The 15,866-nt window shown below is 39.3% G+C and overlaps 1 pseudogene; it reads right to left on the bottom strand.

Annotated features, from left to right (window-relative positions):
* Positions 1-1,267: 1,267 nt before the first annotated feature.
* LOC110300873 (splicing factor 3A subunit 1-like) overlaps positions 1,268-15,866 on the bottom strand; it is an 89,427-nt pseudogene continuing 74,828 nt past the window's right edge.

Raw genomic sequence — 15,866 nt, 5'->3', positions numbered from 1 at the left:
GACCTAAAGGGATCTGCAACTCTATAGGAGGAACAACAATAGGAACTAACCAGTACCCCCTCCCCTCCCAGCTTGTATCTCTAGTTGCATATGTAGCAGAGGATGGCCTAGTCAGCCATCAGTGGTATTAAAGGCCCTTGGTCTTGTGAAGATTATATACCCCAGTACAGGGGAATGCCAGGGCCAGGAAGTAGGAGTGGTTGGGTTGGGGAGCAGGGTCGGGGGGAGGGTATAGGGGACTTTCGGGATAGCATTTGAAATGTAAATGAAGAAAATATCTAATAAAAATGCAAATAAAAATGTCTAGGCCATTCTCCTTCTGTTAATAAGCATTTGAAATTACCATTTTTCTCCCTAGGCATAGATTTTTGGTACATTCTGCAAGCAAATTTTGAATGTAAAATTTAAACTTTCAGTCGGTTCAAATTTTTTCTATATTTGTTTAAAACATTATCCTAGTTTGTTACCTGTTGCTGTGATAAATCACTGATCAAAGGGAACTTGGGGCAGAGAAGCTTTATTTCATTCCACACTTGTAGCTCACAGTCCGTCCTCAGGGGGAGCCAAGGCAGGAACTCCGGCAGGAACCTGAAGCCAGGAGCGGAGGCAGAGTCTATGGAGGGATGCTGCTGACTAGCTTAGTCCCCAGGACTCGCTCTGCTTTCTTTGTTTGTTTTAATTTTTTAAACAAATCTCTTAATTTCATTTCATTTTCTCTACTAACGCTGAATTAAATTGGATTAGAGCTTTAAATTAAAACTGCATGTACCTGTAGTGATGTTTTTTAAAAGATTTATTTTATGTTTAATGGCTTTAATTTAATTATAATTTTTTTAAACATAGTATATCACAGTACATGGTCCAGGCTGACCTCAAGCTGTACAGCTGAGATTAGCTTTGAACATTTAACTCTTCTGCATGCACCTCCCAAGTCCTGGGATTACAGGCATGCATGTCCTATGCCTGGATTCAACAGGTTTATTAGAAACCAAGACATGATACAAAATGATGAATAATAGTATCCATATTCTATCAGCCAAGCATCGTTTGGCATTATGAAACTGTCCTGTGAGACAATCCTGGGTTTTCAATTTTCAATGAGCTTCCTTGAAGGACCTCCAATCCAGAATCTAAATAAGAAATTCATTCTATGGAGTGGCTTAGAGGGAATCAAATGTCCAGGCTGTGCCTGAGGTCCCAGGGAAACTCCTGGAATTGGCGGTGGAAAGATGTACAATGGCAGGAGTCCAATTGCAGGTATCTCTTGCTACTTCTTCTGACTGCCTCTCTTCTTGAGGGTGAAGTGGATGACAGCACCACTGGCCATGGCCATGTTGTAGTAAGCCAGGGAGTTGGAATCCTTGATGAAGATGCCTTCATACTATAGTTTTTGTTTCCCTGCAGGCATGCCTGTGGCTTATGAATCTTCACTTTGATGGCAGAGACCTGGTCTGTGAATGGGAGAATGAAGACCAGACCCTGCCCACTCAGCTTCCATTCCATCTTATGCAGGAACTCTTCCTCAGGCATTAAGCTGTCCTTGGTCTTTAGTTTCTTGGCTCATCTTCCATAGGAGGTAGGGGGTGTACAGGAGACATTGGAGCTTGGTTTGGTACCAGAACCATAGGTGGGGGCAGGCACAAAGGCTGTTGGCACAATCATAGGTGGGGGGCCAGGATGGGAGGTGCTGCAGGAGGCATAGGCACCATGTTGATCCTGGGCATGAGGATGTTGGGTGGCATAGAGATGATCACTGAGCCTGGGGGCAGCCAGACCACAGATACCATAGGTGGGGGAGGCATGGCAGGTACTGTAGCTACAACAGTGGTAGGGACCAGAGGTGGCATTGCAGGTGGCCAGGGCACTGATGCAATGGGGGTTGCTGAGCTGGGGATATTGGTGGCTAACCATGAAGGTGGTGGCTGCTGAGGGATTTCATTGGGCTTGCTAGGGCCAGTCTTCTTGCTGGATCTGCTCCTGGAGGGTGATGTTGGTCAGGGCAGCCTGCTGGGTCAGGGCCATGCTGCCCGAAAGGCCATCCCAAGTCACATTTTCCTCTGGCTTCCAGATCTCCTGTTCACCAATCTTCTTACCAATGGCTGTCTCTTCTCTCCCAAACTGTCTTTAAACTGCTCTCAATATCCAGACTTGGTGTGTAACCCTCATCATCACTCTGTTATGGAGCAATCCTGCTGCTCCAGCCAGTGGGGGCCAAGAAGCCCAATGCAAATGTGTTCTTGCATTTTGCTGGCAAGAATCTTCTTCCCAGTGATGGGGGGGGGGGATACAAGATACTCATCAGGAGCAGGAGTTGGAGGAAGGGGCTTAGAAGCTCTGGGGGTGGAGGCACTTTCTGTTCTTCTTCATCATCTGAACCAGTCTGTAGTCCGACTAACCCAACAATGGGCTGCTGTAAACTGGAAGTTCAAGGATCTAGTAGTTGCTCGGTCCCACAAGGCTAGCTGTTTAAGCGGGTCTTCTGTAGAAGTAGGTTTCAATAGATGTGCCGGCAAGTAAGTGCAAGCAAGAAGAGCAGGTGATTGGAGGCCTGTCTCCAGGAATAGAGGCAACAGTGGGAGTTTGGAGAAATACTGCTGTGATTGGAGGAGGTCAGGCTTGAGGGCAGAACTATGGAAGTTAAGGAAGCAACCTAGAAAAGAGGCCATTGTGGAAAAGCCCTAGGGACTTGGGGGCCAAGGGCTCTGAAAGGGGAGATCCGGAGGAAGTGGTGCTGAACCGAAAAGGGGGCTAAAGGTGTAGTTAAATGGGACTCTACCGCAACGGGTCTAATGGCAGGAGAATTCTTCAAAAAGACAAGCCAAACAGGAAGAAAGAGAGGGGCAGGAGGAGCCCTCCAGATGAGGGGAGTTCAGCAGATGATGTAGAATGGCTTACCTGTTCCTGGTATTGCAGTCTCAGCTCTATGTCTGACTGCCTCTTAGAACTTCCCCCAGAGCACCTGCAGCTCCTAGGGTCCCTAGAAACTCTAAGCTGGGCACTCAGGCCTCTGCTATGGCCTTTAAAAGAAAAATAGAAATATGCGAAGGAACTTAATCACATGTGCTTGACCTGGTAACTGCAATCAACTGTTTATGGCATTCAATTGTAAAAGGCATTTCTTTTCTGTGTTTTCATAAAAACTGGAGTTAGTCATGGAGAAAATCATTAATTGTTAAAGGAAAAAAAAGACGAAAACACTTCAAAAGCAAAGCACTCAGCATTTAAAATTAAGAAAAGTAACCACATAAACTAAGTAACTAAGAAGAGGGAATTAATGGGATGAAAATTGAAATAGTGAAACAGAAAGTGAAAAAAGGTAATTGGAGAAATTGGCTCCTTTGAAAAAACACCGTAGCTTTCAAGCCTAATTAAGGCAATAAAGAACAAAAATAGGCAACATTTGCTATGAGCGAGAGGCTATATCCATTTGAAAAATTGCAAATAAGAATTGTGTGTAACTATGACATTCAGATTCAGAGCCTTAAGGAAATAGGGAATTTTTAGAAAAATAAAGTTACTAAATATAACTCAGGAGTTGGAACAGTTAGTTGAACAAAGACTGTAAGAGAATCTAAAATTTTACTTCATATTCTATCCTGGTAAGCTTAGTATGGCTGAAATGAGTTTATTTCCTAGAGGATAAATATCTTTTAAAAATTATTTATTCATTCTGTGTCTATGTGTCTGTGAGCATGTAATTGCATGTGTGTGAGGGTGTCTATGCCCGCACTAGCCAGAGGAGGTCTTCTATCACTATTCCTTGTAGGCAGTGTCTTTCCCTGAGCTAGTCAAAGCTAACAAGCCTCACTGAGTGTCTTGTCTCTGCCCTCTTTGGAAGCTACAAGTATGTATAAGACACCCCTCCTGTTACATGGCTGCTGGGATCCAAATCTTAATCTCTATCGGAGACATCTCTCTAGCCCCAAGAATAAAGTATCATAGTGCTTGTTAGACATTTCAAGCCATGGAAAAATGCAAACTTTCACATTCAATTTATAAAGTCAGTGCAATTTTAATCCCAATTCTTGATAATTTTGTATAAAATTTGCTTTAAAAATGTTACTAATGAATAAAGAAGCATTTTTAGACCTTTGACAATTTGTTCAGGATTTTATATCAAAGCAATGAAAGGAAAGACTGGTGTTGTCACCTATCAGTATTTATTGATTTATTTAATAATAATCAAATAGTCAAAGAAGAAAGTCATAGCAGTATATATAAAAATATTTGATACAATTTTTTTCTTGTTTGTTTTTATTTCTGCCATTTTCTCTTTGATAAAATTTAATAGCGGTTGAACTTATAAATAAAAAAAGCAATAAGAGAAAATAATTATGACTATAAGTAATGCTTCAAATGTATAAACAGTAGAAAGTGAATTTAAACAGCAAATAAACACATTTCAATTAATCAAATGATAAAGAATGAGCATTACAGCCAGGGCATAATATTGAGTGAGCATACAACTGGACTTGAGGCTTGTGATCCCTGTACTTGGGAGGCAGAGTTCAAGGCCATTTTTGACTATATAACATGTTTGAAACCAGAATGAAACTCTATCTTAAAATAAAATAAAACAAAACAAAATAAAATAAAATAGAAAGAAAGAGTCAACAATACAAAGCAAGAAATAAACCATGTAAACACTGAGGGAAAAGTTAACAATTGTATTGCTGAAAGTTATTTGTAAACCATGAAACAATTAAAAATTGTTATTAAAAAAAAACCAAAAGTTTGGAAAGGTATAGAAAAACAAATTAGACTGCTCTAGAAACAAGCCCATCAAAATATGCAGAAATTATTTATAAAAAGAAAATTATACAATGTTTAGACTAAAGTATACACTTAAAGCTACAGGAGCTATTTGATAACAAGTATAAAACTGTAGTGAAATTAGAACTATCTTTCATCCTTAAATGGGAACTCATTTTAAGTCAGCTCTTCTTAAATGAATATATGGATATTATGCAACTTCTAAATACAGATATTTTGTGAAACCTCAAAAAGAATCTCAGAATATATGTTAAAGAATAAGTCTCTAGGAATAACCTAGAAGACCATAAAGAATAATCATGATGGAGAATTTTTCTTCTAGGATTATGTTCATATGGGTAGACAAGATGGCTCACTAGGTTAAAGTCCTGATGCCGCCTGACCTGGTGGCCTGAGTTTTACCTCCATAATGTACATGGTGGAATCAGGGAATGGCTCTGGCAGATTGTCCTCTGATCTTCCCATGAGCATTCTGGAATGTGCATGAACACACATAGACACACACACACACACACACACACACACGCACAACTAAATATTATGCAATAAAATCACTGTAAGTCAGTGCCACACTTATAGACAACAGGAAAAAAAAAGAGACTTCAAAGTATATATTAGTGTTTGAAAACCTGACATAGGACAAAAATGGTTAGTTCTGTGGAGCCAAGGAGGATGGCCTGTTTATGAAGTGTGTTGGAATACTTGTACATCTGTATCAATTCTTATACTCTCAATTCTTATACTCTTTAAAAATAAGACTCTCACAGCTCTTCCAAGTTTCTAGTTATAATGGGATAGAGTCATGTTAGATTACACATTACTATGGTTTAAGTGTGTCCTCCAGTGCTTCATGTCCTGGAAGCCTAGTCTGTACTGGGTCATGCTGGGAGGTTGTGAGACTTTTAAGAGATGGGGTTTGGTGCAAGATAATTAAGTCATTGGAGGCACGATTTTTAAAGGTGGACGTTATAAAGAGTGAGCCTAACCCCTGGAGTTGCTCCAGCTTCCACTCTTGGTGTCTAATCTCTGTAGACAAGCACTTCTGTAATCATAACATATTCTAGGTTATGACACAACCAGAGAGGCTGTGGAATCTGTAGGACTGATGATCCCCTACAGAGCTAAGTAAACCTCTTTTCTTTATAAAGTATCTAGCCTTGGGATTTTTACAAGAGACAACGGACAGAAGCAGTGGCCCTCTACTGAAGGAAGCAAACCTAAGACCTTAAAGCCCGAGGCAGCAGAGAATGAGACTCTAGTGGGGAGCAGCCACTTACTTGCAGGAAGGGAAATAAGTAATACAAGAGCAGAGCATGTGGCCAAATCTATCTTCATTCTGGCCTAGGGAGCCAAAAAATTGAATCTGGACTACTCCACACACTAAAGAGGATCCGGGAGAGGATTCTGTGTGGCTATGATTGGCTTCCAAATCATGAGTACGCAGAAGACTCAAAGCAACACCAATGGAGACTGAGATCTGAACTTAGACTAAGGCTGACTCTAGAACCAGAAGTTGGATTTTTAAAACAGTCAAAGAAGAATCTGCAAGAACAAAGGAGAAAAAAAACATAATCTAGAATTGTTTCTATAATGCTCACAATAAAATTGTTACTATAATTTAAATAATTTTGGATAAAATCCAAAAATTACGTAATACGCAGAGAACTAAGATGATGACTTGTGGTGCTATAGGTCTGTGAGTCCTGCTCTGGAGTCTGAGTCCAGAGAACATTCAAGGCCAGCCTGGCCACCATCACTATAGGAAGATCTTTACTCAAAAAGAATCAACTAACCACCCCCAAACAATCACAAAAGAACCAAGAAAACACGTTAAAAGCTCAAGAATCTGTGACTATTCTATGATGATAATTTTGTCTTTAGTGAAATTCAGAGTCTCAGTGAATGAAAGTCTCAGATGGACAAGGAAATGAAAAAGTAGGAATTTTCTAGGATTGACAAAAATAAAATATTTAGAAATCACTGGTTAGATTTAAAATCTAAACAGATTTGGCAAAAGAGAGTTAAATGAAATTGAAGACAGAGTGCTAAGCTTGAGTGATAAAACTGGGGAATAAAAAGATTGGAAGAAAGCAAACTGTTTGACTTACATGGTTCACGTATTCACTTGTACTTATTTGGGGTGTGTGTGTGTGTGTGTGTGTGTGTGTGTGTGTGTAAGAGAGAGAGAGAGAGAGAGAGAGAGAGAGCGAGTCAGTCAGAGGACAACTTGTGTGTGGTAGTCAATTCTGTTTCCACCATGTGAGTTCCAGGTATGGAACGCAGGTCATCAGGCTTGGGAACAGTGCCTTTACCTGCTGAGCTGACCTGTATGTTTTATTTTTAAATGTTGTCCACATACTGCATTATGGTCAGTCTTTTTTGCCTACTCAGAACGCAGTCATGAGGCTTTTGTTCAGTAGCTTTATTGTCAGTGTCGTTTCTGGGTCAGTTTGATTGACTTTCCTCATTATGGGTTGTACGTGTCCTACTTTGCTCACTTCTTAATTTTTAAATATTTGCCAAGCTTTTTCAAATTTTCCTTCTTGGGTCCTTTACATTATTTTTATATTTTCACATATGCTTGAGCCGTATTTGAAGGTATAGTTCTGTTACCTGAAAACAATTGGATCCTGCCAGGTCTGATTTAAGGTTTGAAAAGAGTATCATCTGGTTTAGTGTAAAATTTCTCCTCTATGAGGCAAAAATCCTTAGGATTATGAGAATTTCCACTCCAGATAGTGAGAACAGAGACTTGACTCTCTGTAAGTCTTATTTACAGTTCTTTGAAAGATTCTATTGGTCTATTTGTCTGTCACTATACCAGTACCACGCCGTTTTTATCACAATTGCTCTGTAGTAAAGCTTTAGGTCCAGCATGGTGATTCCACCAGAGGTTCTTTTATCCTTGAGAAGAGTTTTTGCTATCCTAGGTTTTTTGTTATTCCAGATGAATTTGCAGATTGCACTTTCTAATTCGTTGAAGAATTGAGTTGGAATTTTGATGGGGATTGCATTGAATCTGTAGATTCCTTTTGGCAAGATAGCCATTTTTACAATGTTGATCCTGCCAATCCATGAGCATGGGAGATCTTTCCATCTTCTGAGATCTTCTATAATTTCTTTCTTCAGAGACTTGAAGTTTTTATTATACAGATCTTTCACTTCCTTAGTTAGAGTCACGCCAAGATATTTTATATTATTTGTGACTATTGAGAAGGGTGTTGTTTCCCTAATTTCTTTCTCAGCCTGTTTATTCTTTGTGTAGAGAAAGGCCATTGATTTGTTTGAGTTAATTTTATATCCAGCTACTTCACCGAAGCTGTTTATCAGGTTTAGGAGTTCTCTGGTGGAATTTTTAGGGTCACTTATATATACTATCATATCATCTGCAAAAAGTGATATTTTGACTTCATCTTTTCCAATTTGTATCCCTTTGATCTCCTTTTGTTGTCGAATTGCTCTGGCTAGGACTTCAAGTACAATGTTGAGTACTACTCAGCTATTAAAAAGAATGAATTTATGAAATTCCTAGCCAAATGGATGGACCTGGAGGGCATCATCTTGAGTGAGGTAACACAATCACAAAGGAACTCACACAATATGTATTCACTGATAAGTGGATATTAGCCCAAAACTTAGGATACCCAAGATATAAGATACAATTTGCTAAACGAATGAAACTCAAGAAGAATGAAGACCAAAATGTGGACAATATGCCCCTTCTTAGAATTGGGAACAAAACACCCATGGAAGGAGTTACAGAGACAAAGTTTCGAGCTGTGATGAAAGGATGGACCATCTAGAGACTGCCGTATCCAGGGATCCATCCCATAATCAGCTTCCAAATGCTGACACCATTGCATACACTAGCAAGATTTTGCTGAAAGGACCCAAATATAGCTGTCTCTTGTGAGACTATGCCGGGGCCTAGCAAACACAGGAGTGGATGCTCACAGTAGCTATTGGATGTATCACAGGGCTCCCAATGGAGAAGCTAGAGAAAGTACCCAAGGAGCTAAAGGGATCTGCAACCCTATAGTTGGAACAACATGATGAACTAACCAGTACCCCGGAGCTCTTGTCTCTAGCTGCATATGTATCGAAAGATGGCCTAGTTGGCCATCACTGGTAAGAGAGGCCCATTGGACTTGCAAACTTTATATGCCCCAATATAGGGGAATGCCAGGGCCAAAAGAATGGGAATGGGTGGGTAGGGAAGTGGGGGGCGCTATGGGGGACTTTTGGGATAGCATTGGAAATGTAATTGAGGAAAATATGTAATAAAAAATATTAAAAATAAAAAAAAAAGAAAGATTCTTACTCCCGTGTGATCAGCAGTACTGAGACTTTGGCAGCTCTCTGGACTCCTTTTGCTACACAGCTCTCTCCCCTTTAGCACCTTACCTGGTGAATCTAAGTCACCCCCTTCCATTCCAATTTCTGCAGTACAGAGAGAAAAATGTACCCTTCCCAGGTTGCCCCTGCATGTCTACTAAAAAAAATGTCTCTCCAGACCATCCAGGACAGCTGTAGGGCCCCTCCTGCTTGTAGCTTGCCTTCTACCAAGAGGCTGACACCTTGAGGCTCTTCCATGGTGTTTTCTCCAATTGTTAGTCATTTCAGGCAAGAAGGTAAACCTGTTCCCTGCCACTCCATCCATCACTAGCACATGCCCCTAGAGCTGAGCTCGGTCACCCAGATACTGTATGTGAGAGCCTCAGTTTCTTTCTTTTGGAAACTAATAGGCTTTTAAATAGATATTAAGCAGAGCTAAAACCTAGTGTTGAAAAGCAATGGACTTAGTAGCTAATATAATCTTGAAAAGCAAGAGTAATCTTTAAAAAAAATCCATAGTATCTGAATGAAAGACTTACAGTAAAACATAGTGATCGAAGTTTGTGATAAAGACGGTCATGTGACCATCAGAATGGGACAAAGCTCAGGACAGTTCACGTTTGTGTAGTCAGTTGAGTATCAAGACAGATGAGAGGAGATAATCTTTTCAAATGGTGGTAAAGCAGTTGTATATTCACATGTAAAAATATGAACTAACACCCTTGCCCACACTATACAAAATTAACTCCAGGTGAATCACAATGTAAGAACTTAAATTATAAAACTCGAGGAGAAAAACATAGATGGAAATCTTGTGAATAGGATACAAAAAGGCATAAGATGTAAATTAAAATAGAAAAACTTGGACTTTGTATAAGTTAAATGCTTTTGAAATAAAAAAAAAATCAGGCGTATAAACAGGCAACCTGTAGAGTAGGAGAAACGCTTTGGAAAGCCTGTATCAGATAACAGAATTGGACCTAGAAAACACTAAGAATTATACCTGAAAAATAAAATAATTGTTCAACAACAAAACCAGAATGTACTTTGTGAAACAAGGACCAGATTTGTAAAGAGATATTGTACAAATGAAGGTATGTAAAGATAACCAAAAAGGCCATGGAAGAATTCTCCACATCACTATTTACCACAGAAACAACTATTAAATCCCACATCTGATTTCACTGAGAAAAGTTGGCAATACCCAACACCACTGAGGATGCTCAAAGGACTCTATGTCTACCTCTTTATCAGCTAGAGGTACTTGCACATCCCGATTCATTGCCATCCTACTCACAATAGCTGGGAAACAGACCACACCTATATATAGATGAACAGATAATGAAAACATGGTCCATATACACAATGGCATTTTATTCACTTGTAAATAAAACTGACCTGGTGAAATTTGCATAAGAATGACTGGAACTACAAAAATTACCCCTATTGAGGTTATCTCCATCCCAGAAAGTCAGACTCTCACACCCCTTATACATGAATATATTTTATGAATTTTTGGGTTTGTTTGTTTAGGTTGGGATGATTGTGGAGACCTAGAAGTGAGAATGGGGTCGTGGGGGAGGCAAAGGTCCTAATGAGTATGAAGTTTTGAGGACACATGTGCTATGAGACTAGCGGGAGGGAATCCTGGGGTGGCATGCTTTAAACAGGAGTGCTGGCGAATACTGGGTACAGGAGGGATGGATAAAGAAGCCACATGAAATCCACTACTTTATACGCTAATAAAACATAATAAAGGACTTTGAACAGAGATGCTATGCATGGGTGGATAATTGCAGTTCCAGAAGCCAAGGTTATTATACAGAAATCCCTATGCCAGCAGTGGGGCACCTCCATAGAAGCTGTTGGCCGGGATTTGTTGCTCCAGCTCCAGAAGCCCCATACACTATAAAAGTTGAGGCCATTTATGTTGATAACCAACCAAAACTGGATAGTAAGACCCTGTTTTACCATATAACTTGGCTGCAGAATATGAACATGGCTAGCTTTCACAGTACGGAGTTACTTTTTGTGCTGGCAGCTGGAAGACAAAAATTAGCAGTGAATTTCCTTAGCTTTGAATTTTTGCATATTATGCCACCAACCTGCTTATTGATGTAATAGTAACAGAGATAACCAGATATTTTCTTATTAGACATAAGGCCTACTATGGGTGAGGGAGCTTATGTTTAATACTATGCGCCTGTTCAAAGGTCCATGGCCAAGGAGAACCTAGAGACTAGGGCCAATGTCAACATGTCTGTGAAATTTTCAAAGAATAAATTAATTTCAAAATAATACTATAGAAGAAATTATGATAGCGTCTTTTACCTTGTGATCCAGAAAATTCCATTCCTATGTATTTACCCAAGAGAAATAAAAATAGTTGCACAAAGATATACACACAAAAGCTGATAGGGAAGTGGTTTGTAATTGTCAAGCAGTACACTTGTGGGTCGTTTATTTGTTCCATGGAATTCTGGCTTTAACAAGAAACAAAGGATAAGAATGAATTCTACATTATGTTTGAATCTGAAGAATGTTGTAAGTGAAAAATTCAACCTGCACATGCATGCTGAGTGATCCACTTCTATGAAACTCTAGAAAAATCATGAAACCACAGCAGCAGAAGGCAAAGTGATGATCACCGAGATTAAGTGTTGGAGGTACAAGGGCAAGAAAAACACTTGTTTTGGAACCGTTTCAAATTGACTATGATTGCCTGATCTTACCCAGTAATCACAGGTTATCACACAGTGCACTTAAAAAGGATGGCTTATTGTATACAATTAATACCTTAATTTTAAAAGGGAAAAGTAAACTTCATATTACCAAAGTACTCTAGTTTGAAAAACCAAACACACTCAAGGAAATCTTGCAATTTAAGAGCCAGGAGGAAGTTCTTAGCTAAAATAAGAATATGATGTTATTACTCTAATTCCCACTATTTGTGATTTCAAGGCCTGCTGGAGCAACTTCATGACAACCTGTCTCGCGAAGTGAAAAGGGAGGCCTGAGGATATAGCTTAGGGGTAAAATGCTCACTGAACATTGACAGTGCCTTAGACTTAGCCTCTAGTATGGGGAGTTGGGGAAAGCATAGTGGAAGAAATGATAATTATTTTTATATGACTAAATGCAATTAAAATTACAAGACTATCAAGAAAAATATCATGTAGTATGAATGACAGAGATGTAAGTAATCCATATATTCAAAATACTTGTCCAAACTATCAGAAAATACCCCGAACTATTTAAAAACTAGCTAAGGAGGTCTAACAGAGGAGCAAATTCAGAAGGCTAAAGGCATATGAAGGGATGACTAAAGTCACTGGTAGCCAGAAGAATACAGGTTCAAAGGGCAATTTATACTTATTATATTAGAAAAAGCTCTAGCACTTTGTACTCCTAGGACTAAAAGGAACCCCCCCCCCCCTGATAGAATGATAGAAGTGTTCCATGTCATGGTCTTTGGCAGAAATAATCTAACATCTATGAAAAATAAAATCACATCATATGTATCATTTAACCTTACTTGGTCCCTACTGAGAATACCAGTGGAAATCAAAATAGACATACTGACACAATAAAATGTTTATTGCTGTGCTGTGTCTAACAGCACAAAACCAGATGACAGTGGGTGTCCATCAACAGGCAAATATCCAGTAAATTCTACTGCACACACGCAACATTCCACCGAGCCAGTCAGTAAAGTGAATGATTTAGAGCTACAGGGGGTGGTTTTGTCTGCCACTTAGTGTGGAGTAAGACATAAGGATGTAAAACAGTCTATTTGTTTTTACAAAACAAAGTAAAATCAAAGTACATGCACACATTGCTAATCTTATGGCAATATGAGCATGAAGACAAAACACAGAAAGCTGGGACCAGGTTTTTAACCCTTCTCTGAAGGCAGCCACATCATCAGCATTGATGACCATGTGAGTGTGGGTGGACTCAAACAACAAACGGTGGAGCCAAGCATTGAGTAAATTCTAATTGGAAAAGCTTGTCTCTGTTCACACAAGCATTGCATTGGGGCAGTTGGGGCCCAGCACACAGCTGTGGGTGTGCACCACGATGAACAACTTAAAATCAAGTGCTTATGAATCCATGTTCCCTCCAGGGAGTGCATGGAAGCCTTGGTTCTGAGCACACACAACGAACACCCTGCTGGCATTGTCACCGTTCTGCGGGAAGAACCTTGCTGGGGACATTTGGCTCAGATTCCAGACTTGTGTTATGTTAAGAATGTCCGTGGCTTTAAAGCATGTACAATGGTTCTGCTCTTTTAGATATCTAACAGTTTAATTATGGAAAAATGCTTTTAATATGTCTCTGCTGTCATTTCTCAGCCCATAGCACATTAGGCTGCTTATTTGAAAAACAAAACTACTATGTAGTTGCTTCCTCTATTAAAAAAAAAAAAAAGGATTCTGGCTTGAGGTTAATACAGAATTTTCAGCAGTTTCTGAAATGGCCTAAACATATTTCTGCTGTGTTGTACTGTGTATTTATATGAAGGGGTGGCCTTCAGCCATTTCCCAAAACAATGATCAACCCCTGAAACCTTGAAGCTGCTTAGCATCCGATAGCTTTGAAGATTCAGGTGTGATTTAATGCTTTTTCATAAAAATAAACAAGTATGTCTGCCTTATTAGCAGATATATTTGTTTCTGTTTCTAATAAAGGCTAAAATGACATATATGTATGTCAAATAATTGTTTTAAACTATCTTTCTTTGGAATATTATCAGTAAATATGTGTGCCTGTGTGTCTGGGATCTGGGAAAAGGTACATGAGAAGAGCGTAAGACACTTACGATGAGGTTACTCTATTTATAAACTACCTCATGTCTCAATATTAATATTAAAAAAAATCACTTCTTGGATATGCAAACTGTGAGGACCTGGGAGACTTCCCAGGCAAGTGGTCTCATTGAGCTGGCTAACGGTTCCATTTGGATATTATGGAGTCTCCCTACTAAAGTGTTCTCATGATTGTTGCACAGGGAGATGCGTGGTGGGGGAAATAGATCAGATTACCACAAATCCAGATTTCTCCTCAGAAATGGATGCTACTTTTTCTTTTTCTTAAATTGAGGACTAAGAAGAAGGCAAGGACATGCTGGTGAATAGCAAGACACTCAATTTAACATACTTTTATGCATAAAATGTACTACACCGTATAATACGATGGAGCATAAACTATTCTATACGATGCCACGCGTAATAATATAATACATAGTCTTGCTAGTGTTGTATACAGGTGTAGACTATATGCATTCATAACTGTGTTATAAAGCAAATATGATTTAAATGACTTTTTGTTGTTTAGTTTTTGTGTTCTTATTTGAGGAGGTTTGTTGTTTTCTGATAGGATTACACTAAATAGGATCACAATAAATTACAGGTGGTCTTCTCATTGTGATCCTCCTGCCCCAAGTTCCCAGTGCTCAGGTTCCAGGCCCAGAATTCCAGGCCCAGTGTTTTGAATGACTTTTACTCTTTATAAATGAGCAATTTATCAAATATAATAACTGAATGATAGAAATTAGATTACACCAACCACAGCATCTTGTCTGGGATTATAGAAGGATGGAGAAAAATGTGGGGGAGAATCTCTTCAGAGATCCTGGAGAGGGGGAAGACAAATATGTCTACTTCTTTAACATAATCAGGTTGATGATACCAAAAATAACTTCAATCTCTTTTGTCTCAGGAGTCTCATTCTTCAAGTCTGATGTTTCTGAGCAGATGTACGTAAAGAGCTGTCCACTTGAGCATCGCTCGGGGGAGATGCTTAAGCACACATACGAGGGCTGAGTTAATCAGCACATGCTGGAGACACATGAGGGCATCTAAGATTTATTCCCACATTTTAAAAAGTTCAAAGTTTATTGTGGTCATTGATAATATGACAGATACTTCTTTTAGGGGCATAGAGCAGGTAAGTGGCTCTGCTTCTGTACAGAATGGGATGAGGGGGCTCCCTGGATGGTTTGTGTATGGCCCACAGCTTGTGCAAGCTGGGGCAGAATACCCGGCTGGTGGCTCATCCAACCTGATGTCTTTACTTCCCAACCAGAAGGCTCTTCTTCCAGGCTTTCTTGGGCTTCTTCACAGAAGTCTGGGAGTGGCCAAACTAGTTGTGATTTGTGCATGGACCTAGCTGGACATTATGTCTGTCTACTGACGATCTGTAAGCCTGCTCTAACTCAGAGATAGAGAAGGTGTACTGCCCAGGGAGTGGCAAGGATAACAGGGAGAGAGCTCACAGCTTAGGGGTTGTGTTGTAACCATCTTTGCATTTCAGTCTGAACTGTATCACAGGCTTCAACTTATGTAAATACTCATGCTTTTTATATTTAAAATCCAGGAAAAAACTTTGTAATGAAATGATGTTTTTATAGGACCTAGCTCTTTGGGTGGGGATACCTTTTATTATAGCGTTTTTCAATGTTCAATTATTGTTGTTATTTATTTATTCTTTTTACACAATGGACCCAAATTACTTTTATAATCAGGAAAAGTTTTTTAAAACCACGATTTTATATTGAAAACAAATTAGTTTTTCTTTTTTAAAAATGGTATTTTCACCAAACTCACAGTGCCCACAACACACATTTAAATGGCTATTTTCCCCTCTGTAGGAAATCTCACAAAGAGACTCTACATTTAAGTTTCCAGATTTGCAGATAGAGTGGGAGGGATGGCTTCTGTGGAAGACTGAATTTGAGTGGTGAATTTAAATAAGAT

This window comes from Mus caroli, unplaced genomic scaffold, assembly GCF_978045245.1.
Source record: "Mus caroli unplaced genomic scaffold, Mus_caroli_1 scaffold_10, whole genome shotgun sequence".
Lineage (NCBI taxonomy): Eukaryota > Metazoa > Chordata > Mammalia > Rodentia > Muridae > Mus > Mus caroli.
This window is presented reverse-complemented; position numbering and strand designations above follow the sequence as displayed.